Source organism: Pan paniscus, chromosome 23 (assembly GCF_029289425.2).
Source record: "Pan paniscus chromosome 23, NHGRI_mPanPan1-v2.0_pri, whole genome shotgun sequence".
NCBI lineage: Eukaryota > Metazoa > Chordata > Mammalia > Primates > Hominidae > Pan > Pan paniscus.
The window spans coordinates 25,224,730-25,234,333 of NC_085927.1; positions in this window are offsets into that span (position 1 = coordinate 25,224,730).

The following is a 9,604-nucleotide window of genomic DNA, read 5'->3' on the forward strand; positions in this document are numbered from 1 at the left end:
TGCTTCCAAACTGCTCTATGAACAGAAAGGTTAAACTCTGTGAGCTGAACGCACACATCACAAAGTAGTTTCTGATAATCATTCTGTCCAGTTTTTATACGAAGATATTTCCTTTTCTACAATTGGCCTCAAATCGCTTGAAACCTCAAATTGCAATTTCCACAAAAAGAGAGATTCAAATCTGCTCTGTCTAAAGGAAGATTCAACTCTGTGAGTTGAATACACACAACACAAAGAAGTTACTGAAAATTCTTCTGTCTAGCATTAGATGAAGAAATCCCTTTTCCAACGAAGGCCTCAAAGAGGTGAAAATATCCACTTGCAGAATTTACAAACAGAGTGTTTCCAAACTGCTCTATGAAAAGAAAGGTTAAACTCTGTAAGCTGAACGCACACATCACAAAGCAGGTTCTGAGAATGATTTTGTCTAGTTTTTATACAAAGATATTTCCTTTTCTACCATTGGCCTCAAATTGCTTGAAATCTCCAATTGCAATTTCCACAAAAAGAGAGTTTCAAATCTGCTCTGTCCAAAGGAAGGTTCAACTCTGAGAACTGAATACACACAACACAAAGAAGTTGCTGAGTATTCTTCTGTCTAGAATTACATGAAGAAATCCCGTTTCCAACAAAGGCCTCAAAGACGTGCAAATATCCACTTGTAGACTTTACAAACAGAGTGTTTCCAAACTGCTCTATGAACAGAAAGGTTAAACTCTGTGAGCTGAATGCACACATCACATAGTAGTTTCTGAGAATGATTCTGTATAGTTTTTATACGAAGATATTTCCTTTACTACCATTGGCCTCAAATCGCTTGAAATCTCCAATTTCAATTTCCAGAAAAAGAGAGTTTCAAATCTCCTCTGTCAAAAGAAAGGTTCAACTCTGTGTGCTGAATACACACAACACAAAGAAGTTACTGAAAATTCTTCTGTCTAGCATTATATGAAGAAATGCCGTTTCCAACGAAGGCCTCAAAGAGGTCCAAATATCCACTTGCAGACTTTACAAACAGAGTGTTTCCAAACATCTCTATGAACAGAAAGTTTAAGCTGTGTGAGCTGAACGCACACATCATAAAGTAGTTTCTGAGAATGATCCTGTCTAGTTTTTATACGAAGATATTTCCTTTTCTAACATTGGCCCCAAATCGCTTGAAATCTCAAATTGCCAATTCCACAAAAAGAGAGTTTCAAACCTGCGGTGTGTAAGGAAATGTTCAACTCTGTGAGCTGAATACACACAACAGAAAGAAGTTACTGAGAATTCTTCTGTCTAGCATTCCATGAAGAAGTCCCGTTTCCAAAGAAGTCCTCAAAGAGGTCCAAATATCCACTTGCAGACTTTACAAACAGAGTGTTTACAAACCGCTCTATGAAAAGAAAGGTTAAACTCTGTGAGCTGAACGCACACATCACAAACTAGATTCTGAGAATGATTCACTCTAGTATTTATACGAAGATATTTCCTTTTCTACCAATGGCCTAAAATCGCTTGAAATCTCCAATTGCAATTTCCACAAAGAGACAGTTTGAAATCTACTCTGTCCAAAGAAATGTTCACCTCTGTGAGGTGAAAACACACAACACAAAGAAGTTACTGAGAATTCTTCTGTCTAGCATTATATGAAGAAATCCCGTTTCCAACGAAGGCCTCAAAGAGGTCCAAATATCCACTTGCAGATTTACAAACAGAGTGTTTCCAAACTGCTCTATGAACAGAAAGGTGAAACTCTGTAGGCTGAACGCACACACCACAAAGCAGTTTCTGAGAATGATTCTGTCTAGTTTTTATACGAAGATATTTCCTTTTCTACCATTGGCCTCAAATAGCATGAAATCTCCAATTGCAATTTCCAGAAAAAGAGTTTCCAGTCTGCTCTGTCAAAGAAAGTTTCAACTCTGTGATCTGAATACACACAACACAAAGAAGTTACTGAAAATTCTTCTGTCTAGCATTATATGAAGATATCCCGTTTACAAGTAAGGCCTCAAAGAGGTCCAAATATCCACTTGCAGACCTTACAAACAGAGTGTTTCCAAACTGCTCTATGAACAGAAAGGTTGCACACTGTGAGCTGAACGAACACATCACAAAGTAGTTTCTGAGAATGATTCTGTCTAGTTTTTATTCGAAGATATTTCATTTTCTAACATTGGCCTCAAATCGCTTGAAACATCAAATTGCAAATTCAAGAAAAAGAGAGTTTCAAACCTGCTGTGTGTAACGAAAGTTTCAACTCTGTGAGTTGAATACACACAACACAAAGAAGTTACTGAGAATTCTTCTGTCTAGCATTGTATGAAGAAACCCATTTCAACGAAGTCCTCAAAGAGGTCCAAATATACACTTGCAGACATTACAAACAGAGTGTTTCCAAACTGCTCTATGAAAAGAAAGGTTAAACGCTGTGAGCTGAACACACACATCACAAAGTAGTTTCTGAGAATGATTCTGTCTAGTTTTTATACGAAGATATCTCCTTTTCTAACATTGGCCTCAAATTGCTTGAAATCTCAAATTTCAAATTCAGCAAAAAGAAAGTTTCAAACCTGCTGTGTGTAAGGAAAGTTTCAACTTTGTGAGTTGAATACACACAACACAAAGTAGTTACTGAGAATTCTTCTGTCTGGCATTATATGAAGAAATCCCGTTTCCAACGAACTCCTCAAACAGGTCCAAATATCCACTTGAAGACTTTAGAAACAGAGTGTTTCCAAACTGCTCTATGAAAAGAAAGGTTAAACGCTGTGAGCTTAACGCACACATCACAAAGTAGTTTCTGAGAATGATTCTGTCTAGTTTTTATACGAAGATATTTCCTTTTCTACCATGGGCCTCAAATCCCTTGAAATCTCCAATTGCAATTTCCACAAAAAGAGAGTTTCAAATCTGCTCTGTCCAAAGAAAGGTTCAATTCCGTGAGCTGAATACACACAACACAAAGAATTTACTGAGAATTCTTCTGTCTAGCATTATATGAAGAAATCCCATTTCCAACGAAGGCCTCCAAGAGGTGCAAATATCCACTTGTAGACTTTACAAACAGAATGTTTCCAAACTGCTCTATGAACAGAAAGGTTAAACTCTGTGAGCTGAATGCACACATCACAAAGTAGTTTCTGAGAATGATTCTGTCTAGTTTTTATACGAAGATATTTCCTTTTCTACCATTGGCCTCAAATCGCTTGTAATCTCCAATTGCAATTTCCACAAAAAGAGAGTTTCAAATCTGCTCTGCCCAAGGAAAGGTTCAACTCTGTGAGCTGAATACACACAACACAAAGAAGTTACTGAGAATTCTTCTGTCTAGCTTTACATGAAGAAATCCCGTTTCCAACGAAGGCCTCAAAGAGGTGCAAATATCCACTTGTAGACTTTCCAAACAGAGTGTTTCCAAACTGCTCTATGAACAGAAATGTTAAGCTCTGTGAGCTGAACGCACACATCACAAAGTAGTTTCTGAGAATGATGCTGTCTAGTTTTAATACGAAGATATTTCCTTTTCTAACATTGGCCTCATATCTCTTGAAATCTGAAATTACAAATTCCAGAAAAAGAGAGTTTCAAACCTGCAGTGTGTAAGGAAAAGTTCAACTCTGTGAGCTGAATACACACAACACAAAGTAGTTGCTGAGAATTCTTCTGTCTAGCATTATATGAAGAAATCCCGTTTCCAACGAAGTCCTCAGAGAGGTCCAAATATCCACTTGCAGACTTTACAAACAGAGTGTTTCCAAACTGCTCTATGAAAAGAAAGGTTAAACTCTGTGAGCTGAATGCACACATCACATAGTAGATTCTGAGAATGACTCTGTCTAGTTTTTATAGGAAGATATTTCCTTGTCTAATATTGGCCAAAAATCGCTTGAAATCTCCAATTGCAATTTCCACAAAGGAGAGTTTCAAATCTGCTCTGTCCAAAGAAAGGTTCAACTCTGTGAGCTGAATACACACAACACAATGAAGTTACTGAGAAGTATTCCGTCGAGCATTATATGAAGAAATCACGTTTCCAACGAAGGCCTCAAAGTCGTACAAATATCCACTTGTAGACTTTACAAACAGAGTGTTTCCAAACTGCTCTATGAACAGAAAGTTTAAACTCTGTGAGCTGAACGCACACATCAGAAAGTAGTTTCTGAGAATGATTCTGTCTAGCCTTTATGCGGAGATTTTTCCTTTTCTAACATTGGCCTCAAATCGCTTGAAATCTCCAATTGCAAATTCCAGAAAAAGAGAGTTTCAACCCTGCAGTGTGTAATGAAAGGTTCAACTCTGTGAGCTGAAAACACACAACACAAAGAAGTAACTGAGAATTTTTCTGTCTAGCATTATAAGAAGAAATCCCGTTTCCAACGAAGGCCTCAAAGAGGTGCAAATATCCACTTGCAGACTTTACAAACACAGTGTTTCCAAACTGCTCTCTGAACAGAAATGTTAAACTCTGTGAGCTGAACGCACACATCACAAAGTAGTTTCTGAGAATGATTCTGTCTAGTTTTTATACGAGGATATTTCCTTGTCTAACATTGGCCTCATATCGCTTGAAATCTGAAATTACAAATTCCAGAAAAAGAGAGTTTCAAACCTGCAGTGTGTAAGGAAAGGTTCAACTCTGTGAGCTGAATACACACAACACAAAGTAGTTGCTGAGAATTCTTCTGTCTAGCATTATATGAAGAAATCCCTTTTCCAACGAAGTCCTCAGAGAGGTCCAAATATCCACTTGCAGACTTTACAAACAGAGTGTTTCCAAACTGCTCTATGAAAAGAAAGGTTAAACTCTGTGAGCTGAATGCACACATCACATAGCAGATTCTGAGAATGATTCTGTCTAGTTTTTATAGGAAGATATTTCCTTTTCTAATATTGGCGAAAAATCGCTTGAAATCTCCAGTTGCAATTTCCACAAAAAGAGAGTTACAAATCTGCTTTGACAAAAGAAATGTTCAACTCTGTGAGTTTAATACACACAAGACAAAGAAGTTACTGAGAATTCTTCTGTCTAGCATTATATGAAGAAATCCCGTTTCCAACGAAGGCCAAAAGAAGTCCAAATATCCACTTGGAGACTTTACAAACAGAGTGTTTCCAAACTGCTCTATGAACAGAAAGGTTAAACTCTGTGAGCTGAACGCACACATCACAAAGTAGTTTCTGAGAATGATTCTTATTTTTATGCGAAGGTATTCCCTTTTCTAACATTGGCCTAAAACCGCTTGAGATCTCATATTGGAAATTCCAGAAAAAGAGAGTTTCAAACCTGCAGTGTGTAAGGAAAGGTTCAACTCTGTGAGCTGCATACCCACAACACAAAGAAGTTACTGAGAATTCCTCTGTCTAGCATTATAAGAAGAAATCCCGTTTCCAACGAAGTCCTCAAAGGGGTCCCAATATCCAATTGCAGACTTTACAAACAGAGTGTTTCCAAACTGCTCTATGAACAGAAAAGTTAAACACTGTGAGCTGAATGCACACATCACAAAGTAGTTTCTGAGAATGATTCTGTCTAGTTTTTATACGATGATATTTCCTTTTCTAACATTGGCCTCAAATCGCTTGAAATCTCCAATTCCAATTTCCACAAAAAGAGAGTTTCAAATCTGCTCTGTCCAAAGAAAGGTTCAACTCTGTGAGCTGAATACACAGAACACAAAGAAGTTACTGAAAATTCTTCTGTCTAGCATTATATGAAGAAATTCCTTTTCCAACGAAGGCCTCAAACAGGTCCAAATATACACTTGCAGACATTACAAACAGAGTGTTTCCAAACTGCATTATTAACAGAAAGGTTAAACTCTGTGAGCTGAACGCACACATCACAAAGTAGTTTCTGAGAATGAATCTATCCAATTTTTATACGAAGATATTTCCTTTTCTACCATTGGCCTCAAATCGCTTGAAATCTCCAATTGCAATTTCCACAAAAAGAGAGTTTCAAATCTCCTCTGTCTAAAGAAACGTTCAACTCTGTGAGTTGAATCCACACAACACAAAGAAGTTACTGAAAATTCTTCTGTCTAGCATTATACGAAGAAATCCCGTTTTCAACGAAGGCCTCAAAGAGTTGAAAATATCCACTTGCAGAATTTACAAACAGAGTGTTTCCAAACTGCTCTATGAAAAGAAAGTTTAAACTCCGTAAACTGAATGCACACATCACAAAATAGATACTGAGAATGATTCTATCCAGTTTTTATACGAAGATATTCCCTTTTCTACCACTGGCCTCAAATCGCTTGAAATCTCCAATTGCAATTTCCACAAAAAGAGAGTTTCAAATCTGCTCTGTCCAAAGAAAGGTTCACCTCTGTGAGCTGAATACACACAGCACAAGGAAGTTACTGAGAATTCTTCTGTCTAGCATTATATGAAGAAATCCCGTTTCCTAAGAAGGCCTCTAAGAGGTCCAAATATCCCCTTGCAGACTTTACAAACAGAGTGTTTCCAAACTGCTCTACGAACAGAAAGGTTAAACTCTGTGAGATGAACGCACTCATCACAAAGTAGTTTCTGAGAATGATTCTGTCTGGTTTTTATACGAAGATATTTCCTTTTCTACCAATATCCCCAAATCGCTTGAAATCTCAAACTGCAAATTCCAGAAAAAGAGAGTTTCTAACCTGCTGTGTGTAAGGAAAGGTTCCACTCTGTGAGCTGAATACACACAACACAAAGAAGTTACTGAGAATTCTTCTGTCTAGCATTACATGAAGAAATACCGTTTCCAACGAAGGCCTCAGAGAGGTCCAAATATCCACTTGCAGACATTACAAACAGAGTGTTTCCAAACTGCTCTATGAACAGAAATGTTAAACCCTGTGAGCTGAATGCACACATCACACAGTAGTTTCTGAGAATGATTCTGTCTAGTTTTTATACGAATATATTTCCTTTTCTGCCATTGGCCTCAAATCGCTTGAAATCTCCAATTGCAATTTCCAAAAAAAGAGAGTTTCAAATCTCCTCTGTCTAAAGAAAGGTTCAACTCTGTGAGTTGTATACACACAACACAAAGAAGTTACTTAGAATTCTTCTGTCTAACATTATATGAAGAAATCCCGTTTCCAACGAAGGCCTCAGAGAGGTCCAAATATCCACTTGCAGACTTTTCAAACAGAGTGTTTCCAAACTGCTCTATGAAAAGCAAGGTTAAGCTCTCTGAGCTGAATGCACACATCACAAACTAGATTCTTAGAATGATTCTGTCTAGTTTTTATATGAAGATATTTCCTTTTCTACCATTGGCCTCAAATCGCTTGCAATCTCAACTTGCAAATTCCAGATAAAGAGAGTTTGAAACCTGCTGTGTGTAAGGAAAGGTTCAACTCTGTGAGCTGAATACACACAACACAAAGAAGTTACTGAGAATTCTTCTGTCTAGAATTATAAGAAGAAATCCCTTTTCCAACGAAGGCCTCAAAGAGGTGCAAATATCCACTTGTAGACTTTACAAACAGAGTGTTTCCAAACTCCTCTATGAACAGAAAGGTTAAACTCTGTGAGCTGAATGCACACATCACAAAGTAGTTTCTGAGAATGATTCTGTCTGGTTTTTATACGAAGATATTTCCATTTCTACCATTGGCCTCAAATCTCTTGAAATCTCCAATTGCAATTTCAACAAATAGAGAGTTTCAAATCTGCTGGGTCCAAAGAAAGGTTCAAATCTGTGAGCTGAATACACACACACAAAGAAGTTACTGAGAATTCTTCTGTCTAGCATTCCATGAAGAAATCCCGTTTCCAACGAAGTCCTCAAAGAGGCCCAAATATCCACTAGCAGACTTTACAAACAGAGTGTTTCCAAAGTGCTCTATGAAAAGAAACTTTAAACCCTGTCAGTGTTAGGCACACATCACAAAGTAGTTTCTGAGAATGATTCTGTCTAGTTTTTAGACGAAGATATTTCCTTTTCTAACAGTGGCCACAAATCGCTTGAAATCTCCACATGCAAATTCCACAAAAAGAGAGTTACAAATCTGCTCTGACAAAAGAAATGTTCAACTCTGTGCGTTGAATACACACAACACAAAGAAGTTACTGAGAATTCTTCTGTCTAGCATTACATGAAGAAATACCGTTTCAAACTACGTCCTCAGGGAGGTCCAAATATCCACTTGCAGACATTACAAACATAGTGTTTCCAAACCGCTCTATGAAAAGAAAGTTTAAACTCCGTAAGCTGAATGCACACATCACAAAATAGATTCTGAGAATGATTCTGTCTAGTTTTTATTCGAAGATATTTCCTTTTCTTCCATTGGCCTCAAATCCCTTGAAATCTCCAATTGCAATTTCCACAAAAAGAGTGTTTCATATCTGCTCTGTCCAAAGAAAGTTTCAACTCTGTGAGCTGAATACACACAGCACAAAGAAGTTACTGAGAATTCTTCTGTCTAGCATTATATGAAGAAATCCCGTTTCCAACGAAGGCCTCAAAGAGGTCCAAATATCCACTTGCAGACTTTACAAACAGAGTTTTTCCAAACTGCTCTATGAACAGAAAGGTTAAACTCTGTGAGATGAACGCACACGTCACAAAGTAGTTTCTGAGAATGATTCTGTCTGGTTTTTATACGAAGATATTTCCTTTTCTACCATTGGTCTCAAATCGCTTGAAGTCTCCAACTGCAGATTCCACAAAAACAGAGTTTCTAATCTGCTGTGTTTAAAGAAAGGTTCCACTCTGTGAGCTAAATACACACAACACAAAGAAGTTTCTGAGAATTCTTCGGTCTAGTATTATATGAAGAAATCCCGTTTCCAACGAACTCCTCAAAGAGTTCCAAATATCCACATGCAGACATTACAAACAGAGTGTTTCCAAACAGCTCTATGAATAGAAAGGCTAAACTCTGTGAGCTGAACGCACACATCACAAAGTAGTATCTGAGAATAATTCTGTCTAGTGTTTATACGAAGATATTTCCTTTTCTACCATTGGCCCCAAATCGCTTGAAATCTCAAATTGCAAATTCCAGAAAAAGAGAGTTTCTAACCTGCTGTGTGTAAGGAAAGGTTCCACTCTGTGAGCTGAATACACACAACACAAAGAAGTTACTGAGAATTCTTCTGTCTAGCATTACATGAAGAAATACCGTTTCCAACGAAGGCCTCAGAGAGGTCCAAATATCCACTTGCAGACATTACAAACAGAGTGTTTCCAAACTGCTCTATGAACAGAAATGTTAAACCCTGTGAGCTGAATGCACACATCACAGAGTAGTTTCTGAGAATGATTCTGTCTAGTTTTTATACGAATATATTTCCTTTTCTACCATTGGCCTCAAATCGCTTGAAATCTCCAATTGCAATTTCCAAAAAAAGAGAGTTTCAAATCTCCTCTGTCTAAAGAAAGGTTCAACTCTGTGAGTTGTATACAAACAACACAAAGTAGTTACTTAGAATTCTTCTGTCTAACATTATATGAAGAAATCCCGTTTCCAACGAAGGCCTCAGAGAGGTCCAAATATCCACTTGCAGACTTTACAAACAGAGTGTTTCCAAACTGCTCTATGAAAAGCAAGGTTAAACTCTCTGAGCTGAATGCACACATCACAAACTAGATTCTGAGAGTGATTCTGTCTAGTTTTTA